This window comes from Phyllobates terribilis, unplaced genomic scaffold (assembly GCF_046119375.1).
Source record: "Phyllobates terribilis strain yellow unplaced genomic scaffold, ASM4611937v1 Scaffold_4__5_contigs__length_816908805, whole genome shotgun sequence".
Lineage (NCBI taxonomy): Eukaryota > Metazoa > Chordata > Amphibia > Anura > Dendrobatidae > Phyllobates > Phyllobates terribilis.
This window is the reverse complement of record NW_027362764.1, coordinates 750,619,011-750,643,705: the sequence shown is the minus strand read 5'-3', so window position 1 is coordinate 750,643,705 and position 24,695 is coordinate 750,619,011. Positions and strand designations below refer to the sequence as shown.

The 24,695-nt window shown below is 40.7% G+C and overlaps 1 long non-coding RNA gene across 1 annotated transcript in view; it reads left to right on the top strand.

The window, feature by feature from the left end:
* The window catches only part of LOC141266033 (uncharacterized), a 76,264-nt gene that overhangs the window by 15,285 nt on the left and 36,284 nt on the right, over positions 1 to 24,695 (top strand). The window contains exon 2 of the long non-coding RNA XR_012320185.1: positions 15,585 to 15,876. This is a non-coding gene — a long non-coding RNA (uncharacterized lncRNA). The remainder of the gene's footprint in view (positions 1 to 15,584; positions 15,877 to 24,695) is intronic.

Sequence of the window (24,695 nt, the reverse complement as noted above, 5' to 3'; positions counted from 1 at the left end):
TAGTTATATTATTGTACATAGGGTGCAGTATTATAGTAGTTATATTCTTGTACATAGGGAGCAGTATTATAGTAGTTATATTCTTGTACATAGGGGCAGTATTATAGTAGTTATATTGTTGTACATAGGGAGCAGTATTATAGTAGTTATATTATTGTACATAGGGAGCAGTATTATAGCAGTTATATTCTTGCACATATGGGCAGTATTATAGTAGATATATTCTTGTACATAGGAGCAGTATTATAGTAGCTATATTCTTGTACATAGGGTCAGTATTATAGTAGTTATATTCTTGTACATAGGAGCAGTATTATAGTAGTTATATTATTGTACATAGGGGGCAGTATTATAGTAGTTATATTATTGTACATAGGGAGCAGTAATATAGTAGTTATATTCTTGTACATAGGAGCAGTATTATAGTAGTTATATTCTTGTACATAGGGGGCAGTATTACAGTAGTTATATTCTTGTACATAGGGGGCAGTATTACAGTAGTTATATTCTTGTACATAGCAGCAGTATTATAGTAGTTATATTCTTGTACATAGGAGCAGTATTATAGTAGTTATATTCTTGTACATAGGGGCAGTATTACAGTAGTTATATTCTTGTATATAGGAGCAGTATTATAGTAGTTATATTCTTGTACATAGGGGCAGTATTACAGTAGTTATATTCTTGTACATAGGAGCAGTATTATAGTAGTTATATTCTTGTACATAGGAGCAGTATTATAGTAGTTATATTCTTGTACATAGCAGCAGTATTATAGTAGTTATATAACCTACAAGCACCAATCGGAGTCGTACGCTTAATGAAATAACAATATCTTTATTAGATATACATAAATACAATTATCACAAAGATGATTTAAGAGAATAAATAGAGGTGTAATTGGAGCGACTCAGTATATAGTCTCTGTAAGGTGGAAAGTACCACACATGATGTAGTAAGTCATCCAATTAAATTCATGTTCTCATGTATACAAACATGTCATTGATATAACCCCACATAAAATCAGTCCCTGCCATCAGTATAGGATACAAGTGACGAGCTAGGTAACTGTGTGGCTATACAACTTTTTTTCATGCTATAGATTGTATTCAGGTGACTTACCCATTCCGCTTGTGGCACTCCCACCCAGGAGACACCCTTGGACGCGCGGAGGGCAGTATTATAGTAGTTATATTCTTATATATAGGGGCAGTATTATAGTAGTTATATTCTTATATATAGGGGCAGTATTATAGTAGTTATATTCTTATATATAGGGGCAGTATTATAGTAGTTATATTCTTGTACATAGGGGGCAGTATTATAATAGTTATATTCTTGTAAATAGGAGCAGTATTATAGTAGTTATATTCTTGTACATAGGAGCAGTATTATAGAAGTTATTTGCGTTGTGCTGAGAAATGCCCAATGTATTTACTGTCACAGGGAAATGTATGTTATGGCATAGTGCTAAAAAAATGTTGCGTGCAAAGTCACATTTCCTGGAAAACGTCTTTGTGCCCGAAGCAAAAAAAGAAAACAACACTTAGATTTCAACCTTAGAGGCGGAATCCATCATATGTATGGTTAACCCTTACATTGCATTTCTTTAATTGTATAAAATAACTGGGGCAGCATTGCATTATCTCATTGGACCCTTATAAGAACCAGGAAACTGATGCAATAACTCTATGTAATGTAGAGTGAGGTTATTTAATTGTCTATGGATAATACTGGCAGGGAAGCCAGAGTGATGTCACTGAGCTCACACAATGTCTACACTCACACCACCTTCTTCTAGACAAACAGTATATTATTTGTTTTATTAGTAATGTGCAATTAAATCTTCTGCTGCTGCTTGAAAAGGACGCGTCAACCTTAAGCTACGAAAGTTTACAAAGTTCTAGAAGACACGAAAAACTTCACTGAGCTGTGAAGATCTGATGAGATTTACTTATTCCAGCACAATAGTGAAGCCTGACCGCCAAACAACTGGCCAATAAAAGATGAATCCCAAGAAAAGCTAATACATTGTCAAAAATGAACATTTGTTCAAAGAACTTTTTTTGAAAAAAATATTTTTCTTAATTTTCCATTTTACGATCTGAAAAAAATCTATAATACTGCCCCTATGTACAAGAATATAACTACTATAATACTCCCCCTATATACAAGAATATAACTACTATAATACTGCTCCCGTATACAATAATATAACTACTATAATACTGCCCCTATGTACAAGAATATCACTACTATAATACTGCCCGTATGTACAAGAATATCACTACTATAATACTGCCCCTATGTACAACAATATAAATATAATACTGCCCCTATGTACAAGAAAACAACAACTACAATACTGCTCCCTATGTACAAGAATATAACTACTTTAATACTACCCCCTATGTCCAAGAATATAACTACTATAATATACTGCCCCCCTATGTACAAGAATATAACTATAATACTGCCCCTATGTACAAGAATACAACTACTATAATACTACCCCCTATGTACAAGAATATAACTACTATAATACTACCCCCTATGTACAAGAATATAACTACTATAATACTGCCCCTATGTACAACAATATAAATATAATACTGCCCCTATGTACAAGAAAACAACAACTACAATACTGCTCCCTATGTACAAGAATATAACTACTTTAATACTACCCCCTATGTCCAAGAATATAACTACTATAATATACTGCCCCCCTATGTACAAGAATATAACTATAATACTGCCCCTATGTACAAGAATACAACTACTATAATACTACCCCCTATGTACAAGAATATAACTACTATAATACTGGCCCCTATGTACAAGAATATAACTACTATAATACTACCCCCTATGTACAAGAATATAACTACTATAATACTGCCCCCTATGTACAAGAATATAACTACTATAATACTGCCACCGATGTACAAGAACATGACTACTATATTACTGCCCCTATGTACAAGAATATAACTACTATAATACGGCTACTATATACAAGAATACAACTTCTATAATACTGCCCCCTATGTACAAGAATATAACTACTATAATACTGCCACCGATGTACAAGAACATAACTACTTTAATACTGCCTCTATGTACAAGAATATAACTACTATAATACGGCTACTATATACAAGAATACAACTCCTATAATACTGCCCCTATGTACAAGAATATAACTCCTATAATATTGTCCCTATGTACAAGAATATAACTACTCTAATACTGCCCTATGTATAAGAATATAACTACTATATTACTGCCCCCTATGTACAACAATAATAACTACTATAATACTGCCCCCTATGTACAAGAATATAACTATTATAATACCGGCCCCTATGTACAAGAATATAACTACTATAATACTGCCCCTATGTACAAGAATATATCTACTATAGTACTGCCCCCTACGTACAAGAATATAACTACTATAATACTGCCCCCTATGTACAAGAATATAACTACTATAATACTGCTCCTACGTACAAGAATATAACTACTATAATACTGCCCCCTATGTACAAGAATATAACTACTATAATACTACCACCGATGTTCAAGATCATAACTACCTTAATACTGCCTCTATGTACAAGAATATAACTACTATAATACGGCTACTATATACAAGAATACAACTCCTATAATACTGCCCCCTATGTACAAGAATATAACTCCTATAATATTGTCCCTATGTACAAGAATATAACTACTCTAATACTGCCCTATGTACAAGAATATAACTACTATATTACTGCCCCCTATGTACAACAATAATAACTACTATAATACTGCCCCCTATGTACAAGAATATAACTATTATAATACCGGCCCCTATGTACAAGAATATAACTACTATAATACTGCCCCTATGTACAAGAATATATCTACTATACTACTGCCCCCTATGTACAAGAATATAACTACTATAATACTGCCCCCTATGTACAAGAATATAACTACTATAATACTGCTCCTACGTACAAGAATATAACTACTATAATACTGCTCCTGTGTACAGGAATATAACTACTATAATACTGCTCCTATGTACAAGAATATAACTACTATAATACTGCCCCTATGTACAAGAATAAATCTACTATAGTACTGCCCCCTATGTACAAGAATATAACTAATATAATACTGCCCCCTATGTACAAGAATATAACTACTATAATACTGCTCCTACGCACAAGAATATAGCTACTATAATACTGCCCATTATGTACAAGAATATAACTACTATAATACTGCTCCTATGTACAAGAATATAACTACTATAATACTGCTCCTATGTACAAGAATATAACTACTATAATATTACCCCCTATGTACAAGAATATAACTACTATAATACTGCCCCCGATGTACAAGAACATAACTACTATATTACTGCCCCTATGTACAAGAACATAACTACTATAATACTGCCTCTATGTACACGAATATAACTACTATAATACTGCTCCTATGTACAAGAATATAACTCCTATAATATTGTCCCTATGTACAAGAATATAACTACTCTAATACTGCCCTATGTACAAGAATATAACTACTATAATACTGCCCCCTATGTACAAGAATAATAACTACTATAATACTGCCCCCTATGTGCAAGAATATAACTACTATAATACTGCCCCCTATGTACAAGAATATAGCTACTATAATACTGCCCCTATGTACAAGAACATAACTACTATATACTGCCCCTATGTACAAGAATATAACTACTATAATACTGCTCCTATGTACAAGAATATAACTACTATAATACTGCCCCAATGTACAAGAATATAACTACTATAATACTGCTCCTATGTACAAGAATATAACTCCTATAATATTGTCCCTATGTACAAGAATATAACTACTCTAATACTGCCCTATGTACAAGAATATATCTACTATAATACTGCCCCCTATGTACAAGAATAATAACTACTATAATACTGCCCCCTATGTGCAAGAATATAACTACTATAATACTGCCCCCTATGTACAAGAATATAGCTACTATAATACTGCCCCCATGTACAAGAACATAACTACTATAATACTGCCCCTATGTACAAGAATATAACTACTCTAATACTGCCCTATGTACAAGAATATAACTACTATAATACTGCCCCCTATGTACAAGAATAATAACTACTATAATACTGCCCCCTATGTACAAGAATATAACTACTATAATACTGCCCCCTATGTACAAGAATATGACTACTATAACACTGCCCCCTATGTACAAGAACATAACTACTATAATACTGCCCCTATGTACAAGAACATAACTACTATAATACTGCCTCTATGTACAAGAATATAACTACTATAATACTGCTACTATGTACAAGAATACAACTCCTATAATACTGCCCCCTATGTACAAAAATATAACTCCTATAATATTGTCCCTATGTACAAGAATATAACTACTCTAATACTGCCCTATGTACAAGAATATAACTACTATAATACTGCCCCCTATGTACAAGAATAATAACTACTATAATACTGCCCCCTATGTACAAGAATATAGCTACTATAATACTGCCCCCTATGTACAAGAATATAATTACTATAATACTGCTCCTGCGTACAAGAATATAACTACTATAATACCGGCCCCTATGTACAAGAATATAACTACTATAATACTGCCTCTATGTACAAGAATATATCTTCTATAGTACTGCCCCCTATGTACAAGAATATAACTACTATAATACTGCCCCCTATGTACAAGAATATAGCTACTATAATACTGCTCCTACATACAAGAATATAACTACTATAATACTGCTCCTATGTACAGGATTATAACTACTATAATACTGCTCCTATGTACAAGAATATAACTACTGTAATACTGCCCCTATGTACAAGAATATATCTACTATAGTACTGCCCCCTATGTACAAGAATATAACTACTATAATACTGCCCCCTATGTACAAGAATATAACTACTATAATACTGCTCCTACGTACAAGAATATAACTACTATAATACTGCTCCTATGTACAGGAATATAACTACTATAATACTGCTCCTATGTACAAGAATATAACTACTGTAATACTGCCCCTATGTACAAGAATATATCTACTATAGTACTGCCCCCTATGTACAAGAATATAACTACTATAATACTGCCCCCTTTGTACAAGAATATAACTACTATAATACTGCTCCTACGTACAAGAATATAACTACTATAATACTGCTCCTATGTACAGGAATATAACTACTATAATACTGCTCCTATGTACAAGAATATAACTACTATAATACTGCCCCCTATGTACAAGAATATAACTACTATAATACTGCTCATATGTACAAGAATATAACTACTATAATACTGCCCCCTATGTACAAGAATATAACTACTATAATACTGCCCCCGATGTACAAGAACATAACTACTATATTACTGCCCCTATGTACAAGAACATAACTACTATAATACTGCCTCTATGTACAAGAACATAACTACTATAATACTGCTACTATATACAAGAATACAACTCCTATAATACTGCCCCCTATGTACAAGAATATAGCTCCTATAATATTGTCCCTATGTACAAGAATATAACTACTATAATACTGCCCCCTATGTACAAGAATAATAACTTCTATAATACTGCCCCCTATGTACAAGAATATAACTACTATAATACTGCCCCCTATGTACAAGAATATAACTGCTATAATACTGCCCCCTATGTACAAGAACATAACTACTATAATACTGCCCCTATGTACAAGAACATAACTACTATAATACTGCCTCTATGTACAAGAACATAACTACTATAATACTGCTACTATATACAAGAATACAACTCCTATAATACTGCCCCCTATGTACAAGAATATAACTCCTATAATATTGTCCCTATGTACAAGAATATAACTACTCTAATACTGCCCTATGTACAAGAATATAACTACTATAATACTGCCCCCTATGTACAAGAATAATAACTTCTATAATACTGCCCCCTATGTACAAGAATATAACTACTATAATACTGCCCCCTATGTACAAGAATATAACTGCTATAATACTGCCCCCTATGTACAAGAACATAACTACTATAATACTGCCCCCTATGTACAAGAATATAACTACTATAATACTGCCCCTATGTACAAGAATATAACTACTATAATACTGCCCCTATGTACAAGAACATAACTACTATAATACTGCCCCCTATGTACAAGAATATAACTACTATAATACTGCCCCTATGTACAAGAACATAACTACTATAATACTGCCTCTATGTACAAGAATATAACTACTATAACACTGCTACTATATACAAGAATACAACTCCTATAATACTGCCCCCTATGTACAAGAATATAACTACTATAATATTGTCCCTATGTACAAGAATATAACTACTCTAATACTGCCCTATGTACAAGAATATAACTACTATAATACTGCTCCCTATGTACAAGAATAATAACTACTATAATACTGCCCCCTATGTACAAGAATATACCTACTATAATACCGGCCCCTATGTACAAGAATATAACTACTATAATACTGCCCCTATGTACAAGAATATATCTACTATAGTACTGCCCCATATGTACAAGAATATAACTACTATAATACTGCCTCCTATGTACAAGAATATAACTACTATAATACTGCTCCTACGTACAAGAATATAACTACTATAATACTGCTCCTACGTACAAGAATATAACTACTATAATACTGCTCCTATGTACAAGAATATAACTACTATAATACTGCCCCCTATGTACAAGAATATATCTACTATAATACTGCTCCTATGTACAAGAATATAACTACTATAATACTGCTCCTATGTACAAGAATATACAGTTATATGAAAAAGTTTGGGCACCCCTATTAATCTTAAGCTTAATGTTTTATAAAAATTGGTGTTTTTGCAACAGCTATTTCAGTTTGATATATGTAATAACTGTTGGACACAGCAATGTTTCTGCCTTGAAATGAGGTTTATTGTACTAACAGAAAATGTGCAATCTGCATTCAAACAAAATTTGACAGGTGCATAAGTATGGGCACCTCACCAGAAAAGTGACATTAATATTTAGTAGATCCTCATTTTGCAAAAATAACAGCCTCTAGTCGCTTCCTGTAGCTTTTAAAGATTTCCTGGATCCTGGATGAAGGTATTTTTGACCATTCCTCTTTACAAAACAATTCCAGTTCAGTTAAGTTTGACGGTCGCCGAGCATGGACAGCCCTCTTCAAATGATCCCACAGATGTTCAATGATATTCAGGTCTGGGGACTGGGATGGCCGTTCCAGAACATTGTAATTGTTCCTCTGCATGAATGCCTGAGTAGATTTGCAGCAGTGTTTTGGATCATTGTCTTGCTGAAAGATCCATCCCCTGCGTAACTTCAACTTTGTCACTGATTCTTGAACATTATTCTCAAGAATCTGCTGATACTGAGTGTAATCCATGCGTCCCTCAACTTTAACCAGATTCCCGGTGCCGGCATTGGCCACACAGCCCCAAAGCATGATGGAACCTCCACCAAATTTTACTGTGGGTAGCTTTTGACGCCATGCATAACACCTTTTTGTATGACCAAACAACTCAATCTTGGTTTCATCAGTCCACAGGACCTTCTTCCAAAAAGAAATTGGCTTCTCCAAATGTGCTTTTGCATACCTCAGCCGACTCTGTTTGTGGCGTGCTTCCAGAAACGGCTTCTTTCGCATCACTCTCCCATACAGCTTCTCCTTGTGCAAAGTGCGTTGTATAGTTGACCGATGCACAATGACACCATCTGCAGCAAGTTGATGCTGCAGCTCTCTGGAGGTGGTCTGAGGATTGTCCTTGACTGATCTCACCATTCTTCTTCTCTGCCTTTCTGATGTTTTTCTTGGCCTGCCACTTCTGGCCTTAACAAGAACTGTCCCTGTGTTCTTCCATTTCCTTACTATGTTCCTCACAGTGGAAACTGACAGGTTAAATCTCTGAGACAGCTTTTTGTATCCTTCCCCTGAACAACTATGTTGAATATTCTTTGTTTTCAGATCATTTGACAGTTGTTTTGAGGAGCCCATGATGCCACTCTTCAGAGGAGATTCAAACGGGAGAACAACTTGCAAGTGGCCACTTTAAGTAGCTTTTCTCATGATTGCATACACCTGGCTATGAAGTTCAAAGCTCAATGAGGTTACAAAACCAAAAAAAGTGCTTTAGTAAGTCAGTAAAAAGTAGGTAGGAGTATTTAAAACAAGAAAATGATAAGGGTGCCCATACTTATGCACCTGTCAAATTTTGTTTGAATGCAGATTGCACATTTTCTGTTAGTACAATAAACCTCATTTCAAGGCAGAAACATTACTGTGTCCAACAGTTATTACATATATCAAACTGAAATAGCTGTTGCAAAAACACCACTTTTTATAAAACATTAAGCTTAAGATTAATAGGGGTGCCCAAACTTTTTCATATAACTGTAACTACTATAATACTGCCCCCTATATAGAAGAATATAACTACTATAATACTGCCCCTATGTACAAGAATATAACTATAATACTGCTCCTATGTATAAGAATATAACTACTATAATACTGCCCCCTATGTACAAGAATATAACTTCTATAATACTGCTCCTATGTACAAGAATATATCTACTATAATACTGCCCCCTATGTACAACAATATTTCTTTTTTTGTTGTCAGTCAATTTTTAATTCTATACGTTTGTGGGTACTTTGGGGGCAATTATACTGTATGGGGGACTGTGGGAGCCATCACACTGTATGAGGAGCTGTGATGGGCCATAATACCTCATGGGAGACTGTGGGATCCATCATCCTGTGTGTGAGGGGACTGTGATGGCCATCATGCTGTGTGTGGGGGGACTCTGAGGGTCGTCATACTGTGATGGGATGTCTCTTTGTGAGCATTTTACGGTTGGGGTCTATCATACTGTGTTGGGTGAGTCTCATGCCGAGTGTGGGGCTGTGGGGTCCATAATACTGAAGGAGGGTCTGTAAGGGCCATCACACTGAGTGAGGGGCTTTGAAAGCCATAAAATTAAGGATGGGGGTGTTATGAGAGCATCATACTAAGTGAGTGGCTGTGGGGTCAATCAAACAGTGTTGGGTGGGCAGTGGGTGCATCATACTAAGTGAGAAGCTAAGAGGGCCATTATACTGAGTGGGGTTTGGGCAGTGGGTGCAGCCTGCTAATTGAGGGGCCATGGTAACTATCATGCTGAGTAAGATGATGTGGAGGCATCATAATAAGTGCGGTGCTATGAGGGCATCATTATGAGGGGCTGTGGTTGGCCATCATACTGAGTGGGATGGCAATGGGGTCCATCATACTGAGTGAGTGGGCTGTAGAGCCATCATACTGAGTGGGGGCTTTAAGGAACAATCAAACTAATGGGTGGTGGGCTATTGGGGCGTTATACTAAGTGAGGGGCTGTGGGGGCCATTAAACTGAGTGGGGGGTGGGCAGTGGGTGCATCATACTAAGTGGGAAGCTATGGGGGCCATCGAACTGAGTGGGGGGTGGGCAGTGGGTTGAGTGCATGATGTCAAGTAAGGAGGTTGTGGGGGCCATCATACCTAGTGAGAGGATTTGAGAGCCATGATACTGCTTGAGGGGCTGTGGGTGTAATCCTACTAAGTGGGTGTGGGGTTATCATACTAAGTAAGGGGCTGTGGGGACCATCATACTGGGTGGGGGGGCTTTCGGGGCATCATACTAAATGAGGTGCCTTCACACTGAGTGGGGGCTATGGGAGCATCATATTGAGACGACATCACACTGTGTGGAGAGTTGTGGGGGCCATGATACTTGTAGGCCGGCTGTGGGGGGTATCATACTGAGTGGGGGCCATCATACTGAGAATTGACAATCAAAGTGACAGGCCATCATATTGTGTGAGGGACATGATACTGTGTGTGTGAAAACTATAGGGACATCATACTGGAACTTTAATAACATCATGATGTGGACATCATGATGTGGGGTTATTATACTGTATTGGTGGCAGTGTGAAGGTGTCTGCACGTGTGGGAGAACTGTGTGGTGAAATTGTGCACTGTAATGATATATTCTGTGTGTGTGGGCATTTTTGGGAACATTATATTTTTTGACGGCCATAAAAGTACTACCATGGGTGAGAACACCAAGGTTCTTAGGGCCTTCAATATGGGCGTAATTACTGTGTACGTGTCACAATACAAGTTCCTCTCCTTGGTTATAAAAGTTGGGAGATATGACCTTGCCTTTTTTGGGGGGGGGGGGGTCAGATTGGGGGGCCTATGGGCCCTGTGATTTCTGTATACACCTCTGATATGAGTAGTTGTATTATTTGTATTATTGTACTTAGAAGGCAGGATTACCGTATTTATTCCTATTTTTTCTTGCATTAAGCAGTGATGTAATTTTGATCACCTATCCTGGCTCCAGTGCCAGTCATTGCGTCTTCCCCCTCTGGCGACTATCTCGCTCTCCTCTCATGCATGTCAGGTAACCATGCTAAACTGACTCACCTCTCATGTCATGAGCCTAGGCCTTTAAAGGCTCATTCAGGCGGCTGCACAATGTTTGAGTATTCAAGTAGTTGTGCACACAGCCGCCAAGTGTGTTCTCTCAGTCTAGCTAATTGACTAACCCAGATCTGCCATCACTTGGTTAGTACAAAGTGTGACTCCTGAGAAAAACTCCTCTGCTGGTCTAAGATGCTGCATTCATACTTGGTTCTCCTACATCAAGGGGCCTGTCTGCTGTCTCAGCTCTGATGTTTCAAAAAGCTATCTGCACATTCGGATCCACTACTTCAAGGTGTATGTGTGCCGACTTAGCTCTGCTGTTTTAATATGCTTTATGCACACTTGTCTCCGCTATATCAAGGTGCTGTTTGCCTTTCTCAGCTCTGCTTTAAACAAGTGCTGCCTGCACACTCAGCTCTTCAGGATCAAGGCACCTGCCTATTTACAGGACTTTGCTGTTCCAAGGTGTTATCCGCACATTCTACTTTACTGCTTCCATATATTTGCCTGTCTACACGACTCTGCTGTTCCAGGGTTCTGTCTGCACACTGACTCTTTTACTTCATGATACCCATCTATCTAAAAAAAAAAAAATGTACTCTGGTCTGCTGTACCAAGTTTACAGACTACAAACAATGTCTTGCCGCTCCAAAATGCTGTCCGCACATTCAGCTCTCTTATTCCAAGGTTCCCAACTGCATATTCTGCTCTACTGATCCTTGCAGTCCCACGTGTCGTCCAACCTGTCCATCTCTACTAAGCCTCACAGTTCAACATGGTGTCTGGTCTATCCAACTCCGCTGCATCAACGCCTCTGTTCCGAGTTGCTCACCATGACATATGTCTTAGCGAATCCACCTCTTTGGACAATCACTTTTGTTAAAGGAGTCCCAGGATGATTAGTAAATGCCCAGAAATCATCTGCAACTGTTCTATTCCTCTGCAGCACCCCATATAGTCTGTGTATTATTATGACCCCTGATACCCAGAAGGAATGTCTCCATGCTAAGCGTTGGATGCTCTTTGTCCTTTACTGACTGGGATTCTAAGAATCTTAATATTAAGCGTAACCTCTTCTTTTATGATGACAGATGATCACACCCTTGATACACAGACTGAGCACATTGCTCCAGGCAGGGGTGGAGGCCAGCACTAAAAATTAGTGAGGAGACCCTAAAGTGATCAGTGAGTCATGCTTTTGTCAGAGGATTGGGTGTATAAACCACACTGACCTTTACTGCTCTGATAACTATAGAGTGAGAGAATAATGTATATGACACATGCACCTGACATAAAGGATTATCACACCGATAATAAGCAACTTATGTACAAACATGTACCTGCAGATAGTAAATGGACGAGGAAATCCTGCTGATCTAAAATATCCTTTCATAATTCTGAATAATAGAGAAAATGTATTGCTTTTATATTCATACACAGAGAGGGCAGCATTATACAACCCCTGGCAAAAATTATGGAATCACCGGGTTCGGAGGATGTTCATTCAGTTGTTTAATGTTGTTGAAAAAAAGCAGATCACAGACATGGCACAAAACTAAAGTCATTTCAAATGGCAACTTTATGGCTTTAAGAAACACTGAAAGAAATCAAGATAAAAAATGTGGTACTCAGTAAGGGTAATTTTTTTCAGACCAAGCAGAGGGAAAATATTATGGAATCACTCAATTCTGAGGAAAAAAATATGGAATCATGAAAAACAAACACACAAAAGAACACTCCAATACATCACTAGTATTTTGTTGCACCACCTCTGGCTTTAATAACAGCTTGCAGTCTCTGAGGCATGGACTTAATGAGTGTCAAAAAGTACTCTTCATCAATCTGGCTCCAACTTTATCTGTTGCCAGATCAGCTTTGCAGGTTGGAGCCTTGTCATGGACCATTTTCTTCAACTTCCACCAAAGATTTTCAATTGGATTGAGATCCGGACTATTTGCAGGCCATGACATTGACCTTATGTGTCTTCTTTCAAGGAATGTTTTCACAGTTTTTGCTCTATGGGAGGATGCATTATCATCTTGAAAAATTATGTCATCATCCCCAAACATCCTTTCAATTGATGGGATAAGAAAACTGTCCAAAATATCAATGTAAACTTGGGCATTTATTGAAGATGTAATGACAGCCATCTCCCCAGTGCCTTTACCTGACATGCAGCCCCATATCATCAATGACTGTGGAAATTTGCATGTTCTCTTCATGCAGTCATCATTATAAATCTCATTGGAACGGCACCAAACAAAAGTACCAGCATCATTACCTTGCCCAATGCAGATTTGCGATTCATCACTGAATATGACTTTCATCCAGTCATCCACAGTCCACGATTGCTGTTCCTTAGCCCATTGTAACCTTGTTTTTTTCTGTTTAGGTGTTAATGATGGCTTTTGCTTAGCTTTTCTGTATGTAAATCCCATTTCCTTTAGGCGGTTTCTTACAGTTCGGTCACAGACATTGACTCCAGTTACCTTCCATTCGTTCCTCATTTGTTTTGTTGTGCATTTCCTCTTTTGGAGACATATTGCTTTAAGTTTCCGGTCTTGACGCTTTGATGTCTTCCTTGGTCTACCAGTCTGTTTGCCTTTAACATCCTTCCTATGTTGTTTGTATTTGGTTCAGATTTTAGACACAGCTGACTGTGAGCAACCAACATCTTTTGCAACATTGCGTGATGATTTACCTTCTTTTAAGTGTTTGATAATCCTCTCATTTGATTCAATTGACATCTCTAGTGTTGGAGCCATCATTCAGGTCAGTCCACTTGGTGCAACAGCTCTCCAAGGTGTGATCACTCCTTTTTAGATGCAGACTAACAAGCAGATCTAATTTGATGCAGGTGTTAGTTTTGAAAGTGAAAATTTACAGGGTGATTCTTTATTTTTTTCCTCAGAATTGAGTGATTCCATAATTTTTTCCCTCTGCTTGGTCTGAAAAAAATCACCCTTACTGAGTATCACATTTTTTTCTTGATTTCTTTTAGTGTTTCTTAAAGCCATAAAGTTGCCATTTGAAATGACTTTAGTTTTGTGCCATGTCTGTGATCTGCTTTTTTTCAACAACACTAAACAACTGAATGAACATCCTCCGAGCTCGGTGATTCCATAATTTTTGCCAGGTGTTGTAGTAGTTATATTCTTTTACATAGGAGCAGTATTATAGTAGTTATATTCTTGTATATAGGGGGTAGTATTATAGTAGTTATATTCTTGTACATAGGGGGTAGTATTATAGTAGTTATATTCTTGTACATAGGGGGTAGTATAATAGTAGTTATATTATTGTACATAGGGGGTAGTATTATAGTAGTTATATTATTGTACATATGGGGTAGTATTATAGTCGTTATATTTTTGTTCATAGGGGGTAGTATTACAGTAGTTATATTCCTGTACATAGGGGGTAGTATTATAGTAGTTATATTCTTGTACATAGGGGCAGTATTATAGTAGTTATATTCTTGTACATAGGGGCAGTATTATAGTAGTTATATTCTTGTACATAGCGGCAGTATTATAATAGTTATATTCTTGTACATAAGAAAGTATTATATTATATATTTTCTTGTATGTTTTAGGCAGCATTTTATTTATTTCACTCGCTTATATAGCACCATTAATTCCTCAGCGCTTGACAAACATTATCATCACTGTCCCCATTGGTGTTCACAATCTAAATTCCCTATCAGTATGTCTATGTAGCGCTGGAGGAATCCGGAGTACCAGGAGGAAACCCACACAAACACGGGGAGAACATAGAAATTCCTGGCAGGTTTTGTTCTAGATGTGATTTGGACCCATGACTGCTAGGCTATGATGCTAACCACTGAGACACCATGCTGACCATTAAATAAGCACAAACATAAGTTTATTGTCCACGATTGTATAGATATCTTTACCATGCGTTTTTAGTCATTATGACTTGGATTTCTGATCTTTTTGTGTTTTCTGTTGTTCTTGTTCAGGGTCTGAGGTCATCATGGTGAGATAAGCGGATCCTTCAGTGATGTTACTGTCTAGGTCTGGTGGAGCCGGTCCCGGGATTATCTAATTAACACATCTCATCATTCCAGGCTGCATGATCGCAGACAACAATGTCTTTTCCATATGGGATTTATACAAAACCACAAATCCAACTGTGTTATTATCAGAAGTACCAACCATTGGGAGATACAGAACACCATGCAGAATAAAAGCTGCAGATCCTTAAACTGGAACAAGTGCACAGACGGACAACATTTCAAGGGATTCTCCAAGGTCAGACCCTCAGCAACAGCAAGTTACCCTCTATCCTGTAGATAAGGGATGACTTTATTTTGAGAATCACTATTTAAACCTCTATCTGTAGTGTATTCACTGCTGCAGCCCCCCATTGTTTAGAGTGCAGAGCCGCTCACCGGCTGTAATCCGACTAATGAAATTCACAGCAAAGAAAAAATATTTACCCTGCTGACATATTGCGCCCCAAAGCTACAACTACCATTATGCCCTGACAGCCCGCAGAGGGGAGATCTGGCTCACAATGGGGGCTCCACTGCGTCCTAAAGGGTCAGGATGGGGCTGAGGTCAGAGTCCTGTGCATCTACTGTAGCTTCTACCACGAGTGTATGTCTATGGGGATTACATGGCCGTGCGCTTGTTTTTATGCAACTGTTTGCACTGGGTGTGGCTGAATAAGAAACAGAAATAGTGTCCAGATAGTTCTGGCCATAGGGTGATAGCGTGCACCGCATCTTGCTGCAGGCATCCGAAACTGCTCACAGTGACGCCCAATGGCTTCAAGATCAAGAAGCTGTTTTATTGCTTTCGTAAAATTCAAAGGGATTCAAAACCAAAAACAGACTCTTCTGGGCACAAAAGTATCACAGAAAATAAACAGTTCATTCACCAGGTGCATACATAGGCGGATTATAATGAGGGCAATCCGGGCTACCGCCCGGGGCCCCGAGCCTGCAGTGGGCCCACTGCTCCGGGCGGGGTGTCTAATGCCGGACTGCCCTCATTATATGTGCGGGCCGCCGCGGCACATGCTGGTAGCAGTGGTGGGAGGGGGGCCCCGGACCGCTCCCCAAGCAGTGGCCGCCGCTACTTCTACATCGGCCGGGCCAGCACTGCAGCAGTTAACTTCCCTGTGCTGGCCCGGCCACGTCACTGCTAGGAGACACGGCCCTGTGCGCGGCCGTGTCTCCTAGCTGTGATGTCACGCAGTGCGCGCCCGGCCTGCACTGCTACAACGGAGAAGTCAGAGCAGGCAGGAGGAATGGAGCCGGGGGATGGTGAGTCTGTGTATGTGTGTGTATGTGTGTGTGTGTGTGTGTGTGTGTGCAGGCAGATATTATTGTGTGATGTCTGTTTATATGTATTTTTGTGTTTCAAATGTGTTTATGCGTGTATGTATATGTCTGTATATGTTTGTGTGTATGCGTGACTGCGTGCGGCCTCCTGCTGAATATAGTTGGCGCCGTGCGGCCTCCTGCTGACTCTGGGGGGGGGCGCCGTGCGGCCTACCGCCATGTATAGATGGCGCCGTGCGGCCTCCCGCTGTGTATAGATGGCGCCGTGCGGCCCCCTGCTGTGTATAGATGGCGCTGTGTGGCCCTCTGCTGTGTATAGATGGCGCCGTGCGGCCCCCTGCTGTGTATAGATGGTGCGGTGCGGCCCCCTGCTGTGTATAGATGGCGCCGTGCGCCCCCCCTGCTGTGTATAGATGGCACCGTGCGGCCTCCTGCTGTGTATAGATGGTGCCGTGCGGCCTCCTGCTGTGTATAGATGGTGCCGTGCGGCCTCCTGCTGTGTATAGATGGCACCGTGCGGCCTCCTGCTGTGTATAGATGGCTATGTGCGGCCTCCTGCTGAGTATAGATGGTGCCGTGCGGCCTCCTGCTGTCTCTGGGTGGGGCGCCGTGCGGCCTCCCGCTCTGTATAGATGGCGCCGTGCGGCCTTCTGCTGTGTATAGATGGCTACGTGCGGCCTCCTGCTGAGTATAGATGGCGCCGTGCGGCCTCCTACTGTGTATAGATGGCTACGTGCGGCCTCCCGTTGTGTATAGATGGCTACGTGCGGCCTCCCGCTGTGTATAGATGGCTACGTGCAGCCTCCCGCTGTGTATAGATGGCTACGTGTGCTCAATATTGAGTCATACAATTAATGTAAGGCTATGTGCCCACGATACAGAAATGTTCCGGATTTTTTTTGAGCGTTTCTGCATCTCCCTGGCAGAAAAAACACATTCGGATTTTACATGCTGATTGTACATGCGGATTGTACATGCGTTTTCCTGCCAGGGACATGCGGATGTGAAGTGTTCTTCACTTGCATTTCCGCATGCGGGTTGACAAGCGATTTTAGCATCACTTGGAAAGTGCTTGACAACTTGGTTACACTATATAAATCCATGCAACCAGCATGGATTTATATAGTGTGACCGTAAAAGAATGGTAAAAAATAAAAAATATATACTTACCTTCTGATGGCCTGCCGACGTCAGCGATCGCATGACCCGTCACATGACTAAATGACGTCACGGCAGGTCCTTTTCAGACCATCGCGAGCTGCCGGCAAGCCAGGACGCATCGGATAAAGACACCGGGGGCCATCAGAAGGTAAGTATAATATTTATTTTTTATTTTATTCTTTTTTTACAGGTTCTATGGTACCCGGGTCCGGAGGAGAGTCTCCTGTCCTCCACACCCGGGTACCATTCGCACATTGAAACGCATAGATTCCGCATCTACAGATGCAGGGATGCGGATTCCATGCATTCTAATGCAAGTCAATGGCGGCGAAAACGCGGCGCTTCCGCAAAATAATTGGTAATGCTGCGGATTTTTCCGCAATGATAATCCGCAGCGGATATTTCCGCAGCATGTACACAGCACATGCGGATTATCATTGGGGAACATGGCAGACCTTCTACCAAGCGCTTTTTAAGCGCTTCTGCAGCTAAATTGCCGTTGCGGAAACGCTTAAAAAACGCATAGTGGGCACACAGCCTAAAAAAAATATTATAATTAATATTGTGCCAAATTAATTTCACGTGAACTATCATATGATCTATCACAGGGGATCATGTGACATGTCACGTGATAAATCAGGTGTGTGTGGTGGGGGGAGGGGCCCGCGCCTTGTAAACTGCCCGGGGCCCTTGCTACTCTTAATCCACCCCTGGGTGCATATATGTCAGTGCATTCTCCCCTGCACAGATTACAGTACTTTTTCCCGGAGCAAACTTTATACACAGAAAAAATATGGTCCTACCAGTCTCGGTATGCTCTACAGCCTGAACTCCAGCAGCTTCCAGTGCCAAACAGAAGTGTTCATCTCCATGCACAGTTCACACTGAACAGGCTGCAGCTTATATACATTATTCTGCAGCTCCAACACACAGACTGCTCAGCTTTCCTAGCAGACTCATGCTGTCTCCATTCAGAGAGAGACACTGGTCTATCTCTCTCCTAGCTACAGCTCACATTTTGGCTGGACACTCGCCAGCCTCAACACACTCTATTCTGCTTTATTCAGCAGACTGACACATGTTGAACACATTTCCTGGTTCTTAGTCAAAGCTAGTCAGGTTCATCTGATTAAGATCTAAAGTGCTAAAGTTTAACCAAGTCCTACCTAGCTTTGGTAATATATATACACACACATGGTCAAAATTGTTGGTACCCCTTGTTTAATGAAAGAAAAACCGACAATGGTCACAGAAATAACTTGAATCTGACAAAAGCAATAATAAATTAAAAATAGATGAAAATGAACAAATGAAAAAATTAAACTCATGAAATAGGCCTGGACAGAAATGATGGTACCCTTAACTGAATATTTTGTTGAACAACCTTTTGAGGCAATCACTGCAATCAAACGATGCCTGTAACTGTCAATGAGACTTCTGCACCTCTCGACAGGTATTTTGGCTCAGTCCTCATGAGCAAACTGCTCCAGTTATCTTGTGTTTGAAGGTTGCCTTGCCTTTTCCAGGCAGCATGTTTCATCTCTTTCCAAAGATGCTCAATAGGATTTAGGTCAGGGGTCATAGAAGGCCACTTCAGAATAATCCAATGTTTTCCTCTTAGCCATTCTTGGGTGTTTCTAGTGCTAACCACTGGGCCACCGTGCTGACCTCCACCATGTTTGACTATAGGTACTGTATTCTTTTCTTTGTAGGCCTCACTTCATTTTGGGTAAAAAGTAGAATGATGTGCTCTACCAAAAATCTCTATCTTGGTCTCAACTGTCCACAAGACGCTTTCTCAGAAGGACTTTAGCTTACTCATGTACATTTTGTCAAACTGCAGTCTAGCTTTTTTATGTCTCTGTGTTAGCAGTGGGGTCCTCCTTGGTCTCCTACCATAGCATTTCATTTCATTCAACTGTTGATGCCTAGTTCACGCTGACAATGATGCATTTGGAGCCTGCCTGCAGGACAGCTTGAATTTCATTGAACTTTATTGGGGCTACTTATCCACCATCCGAGCCATCCTGTGTTGCAACCTTTCAGAAATTTTTCTCTGCCGTCCACTTCCAGGGAGATTAGCTACACTGCCAAAGGAACATCAAGATCTCTGGAGATAGACTTGTAACCTTGGGATTGTTGATATTTTTGAACAATTTTGGTTCTTAAGTCCTCACACAGTTCTCTTCTTTTTCTGTTCTCCATGCTCAGTGTGGCACACACAGACACACAATGCAAAGATTGAGTCAACTTCTCCCCTTTTTATCTGGTTTCAGGTATCCAATCGCTCGCTCACTCATGTTACCTGCATCTTAAAAGCATTTACAGAATCCGACCTTTTCTCACCTTTACAACTGCAAGAACTCTTACTGTAGCTTTTATTCATTCTCGTCTCATCATTCTCGTCTGGACTACTGCAACTCTCTACTAATCGGTCTCCCTCTTACCAAGCTTTCTCCTCTCCAATCCGTCCTGAATGCAGCAACCAGGATCATATTTCTGACCAGCCGCTACACTGATGCCTCCACCCTGTGCCAGTCGTTGCACTGGTTACCCATCAGCTACAGAGTCCAATATAAACTTATCTCTCTCAACCACCAAGCTCTCCACAGTTCTGCATCACCCTACATCTCCTCCCTCATCTCTGTATCTCAATCTACCACTCTACCCGTGCTCTCTGCTCCGCAACTGATCCAACACTAACATCCTCCAGAATCCGAACCTCACACTTCCGTCTTTAAGACTTCTCTCATGCTGCACCAGTTTTCTGGAATGCACAACTTTGGACAATCCGACTAATACCTAGCGTTCTATTTCCTTATGGATTGTAACTTGAGAGTAGGGCCCTCCCTCCTCCTCTAACTGTTGAACTATGTGTTACTTTGTGATGTCTTTATTGTCTGTACAGGTCCCCACTTAATTGTAAAGTGCTGCTGAATATGTTGGTGCTATATAAATAAAATTATTATTATTATTATATTCCACAAGTATACAGCACACTATGACTTTGTGGAATTGCTGAATCCTCATGGCTAGCACACACATGCATATATATATATATGTGTATATATATATATATATATATATATATACATATATATATACATATATATATATATATATATATATATATATACACAGTACAGACCAAAAGTTTGGACACACATTCTCATTTAAAGATTTTTCTGTATGTTCATGACTATGAAAACTGTACATTCACACTGAAGGCATCAAAACTATGAATTAACACATGTGGAATTATAAACTTAACAAAAAAGTGTGAAACAACTGAAAATATGTCTTATATTCTAGGTTCTTCAAAGTAGCCACCTTTTGCTTTGATGACTGTTTTGCACACTCTTGGCATTCTCTTGATGAGCTTCAAGAGGTAGTCACCGGAAATGGTTTTCACTTCACAGGTGTGCCCTGTCAGGTTTAATAAGTGGGATTTCTTGCCTTATAAATGGGGTTGGGACCATCAGTTGTGCTGTGCAGAAGTCTGGTGGATACACAGCTGATAGTCCTACTGAATAGACTGTTAGAATTTGTATTATGGCAAGAAAAAAGCAGCTAAGTAAAGAAAAACGAGTGGCCATCATTACTTTAAGAAAAATTGGGAAAACTTTGAAAGTGTCCCTAAGTATAGTTGCAAAAACCATCAAGCGCTACAAAGAAACTGGCTCACATGAGGACCGCCCCAGGAAAGGAAAACCAAGAGTCACCTCTGCTTCTGAGGATAAGTTTATCCGAGTCACCAGCCTCAGAAATCGCAGCTTAACAGCAGCTCAGATTAGAGACCAGGTCAATGCCACACAGAGTTCTAGCAGCAGACACATCTCTTCAACAACTGATAAGAGGAGACTTTGTGCAGCAGGCCTTCATGGTAAAATAGCTGCTAGGAAACCACTGCTAAGGACAGGCAACAAGCAGAAGAGACTTGTTTGGGCTAAAGAACACAAGGAATGGACATTAGACCAGTGGAAATCTGTGCTTTGGTCTGATGAGTCCAAATTTGAGATCTTTGGTTCCAACCACCGTGTCTTTGTGCGACGCAGAAAAGGTGAACGGATGGACTCTACATGCCTGGTTCCCACCGTGAAGCATGGAGGAGGAGGAGTGATGATGTGGGGGTGCTTTGCTGGTGACACTGTTGGGGATTTATTCAAAATTTAAAGCATACTGAACCAGCATGGCTACCACAGCATCTTGCAGCGGCATGCTATTCCATCCGGTTTGCGTTTAGTTGGACCATCATTTATTTTTCAACAGGACAATGACCCCAAACACACCTCCAGGCTGTGTAAGGGCTATTTGACCAAAAAGCAGAGTTATGGGGTGCTACGCCAGATGACCTGGCCTCCACAGTCACCAGACCTGAACCCAATCGAGATGGTTTGGGGTGAGCTGGACCGCAGAGTGAAGACAAAAGGGCCAACAAGTGCTAAGCATCTCTGGGAACTCCTTCAAGATTGTTGGAAGACCATTTCCGGTGACTACCTCTTGAAGCTCATCAAGAGAATGCCAAGAGTGTGCAAAGCAGTCATCAAAGCAGAAGGTGGCTACTTTGAAGAACCTAGAATATAAGACATATTTTCAGTTGTTTCACACTTTTTTGTTAAGTATATAATTCCACATGTGTTAATTCATAGTTTTGATGCCTTCAGTGTGAATGTACAATTTTCAAAGTCATGAAAATACAGAAAAATCTTTAAATGAGAAGGTGTGTCCAAACTTTTGGAGGCAAGCAGGCGGGTACGGCTGGTAGTCAGACAGGGGATTCGGGTAGACAAGCAGGCGGACACAGCAGGTAACCTGGTGATTAGGGTAAGCAAGCCGGCGGGCATGGCAGGTAGACAGGCTGGCGGGCACGGTAGATAGGCTGGCGGGCACGGCTGACAGACTGGCGGGCACTGGAACCTGAGGGCTGAGGAGAGTGTTCGCACACAAACAACAACCTTGCAAAGGCACCTTTATTTTGGAGGAGGTGCTTTAAATAGGAGAGGTCCTCCGGTCATTGGCCGGGGACTCTTTAGGACGGCACGTGTGCGCGCCCTAAGCACAGTGCCCGGGTAGCTGCGCGCAGTGCACGCAACAGCAGCAGGGGAGCTGGAGGACGCCGGACCAGGCCTGCGGTGCTAAGGGGAGCGGCGTCTCTGCCCGGCAGGAGGCAGAGACGCCGGCGCTACAGTACCCCCCTTTACGCCCCCTCTTCTTTAGGCCCGCAAGAAATTTTTCTAGAAGACGAGGGGCATGAATGTTCTCCCTGGGCTCCCAAGATCTCTCCTCAGGGCCAAACCCCTTCCAATCCACAAGAAAGAAAGTCTTTCCTCTTACCCTCTTGATGGCCAGAATGTTTTCTACCTCAAAGATGTCCTCAGCAGAGACTGGAGCTGGAGTGGTGCCTGGATAGTCAGAGAAAGAATTAAGGACAACCGGTTTGAGGAGAGACACGTGAAAGGAGTTGGGGATCCATAAGGAGGCCGGGAGTTTCAGCTTGTAAGCCACTGGATTTATTTGGTTCAGAATCTTGAACGGACCGATGAACTGCGGACCCAACTTTTGAGATGGTATCTTGAGACGAACATATTTGGAGGAAATTCAGACCTTATCAGCATGCTTCTTCATCCGTTCAGAGGACTGAAGGAGAGCAGATCTAGTGTCTTCCTAAATTGCAGAAAACTCACAGGCGAGAGACTCAGCGGCAGGATTGTCCACTGAAGAGGAGACGGGAAATGGAATCCGGAGGTGTCGACCATAGACCACAAAAAACGGAGACTTAGCAGAAGACTCACTCACATGGTTGTTATAGGAAAAGTCGGCCCAGAGCAGGAGCTCAACCCAATCGCTATGGTGAACGTTGACAAAGTGCCAAAGAAAGCTGGTAAGGATCTGATTGATATGTTCCACTTGACCATTGGACTGAGGATGATAGGCCGAAGAAAAATCCAAAGAGACATCCAGCAGCTTGCACGTGGCCCTCCAAAAGCAAGAAGTGAACTGAAATCCTCGGTCCAAGACAATGTGGAGGGGCAAGCTGTGGAGATGGAAGATGTGACGGATGAAGTCCTTAGCCAGCACAGGTGCAGACGGAAGACTAGGCAGAGGGATGAAGTGAGCCATCTTGGAGAAGCAGTCGGCGATCACCCAAATGACTGTACAACCGGCCAATACAGGGAGATCTGTGATGAAATCCATTGCAATATGTTGCCACGGAGCGGAAGGCATGGGAAGAGGAAGGAGACGACTGGCTGGAAGGTGCCTAGGTATCTTGTTACGGGCACAAGAGGAACAAGCTGCGACAAAATCCGCAACATCCTTGCGCAGGGCGGGCCACCAATAGTGTTGGGCAATGTTTGAAGTGTCTTCTTCTGGCCGGCATGGCCAGCCAGTTTGGACAAATGACAAAGGTCTTACCAGGAGGTAGATGAGACAGGTCAAATGGAGCAACAGTCATAATTCTGGAGGGATCAATGATGTGTAGAGGCTCCTCTTCAAGGTCGAAGACAGAGAAGAGCAAGATAGAGCGTCGGCTTTAAATGTTCTTGTCTGCCGGGCGGTAATGGAGATTGAAGCAGAATCGAGCAAAGAACAAAGACCATCTGGCCTGATGCGGGTTTAGTC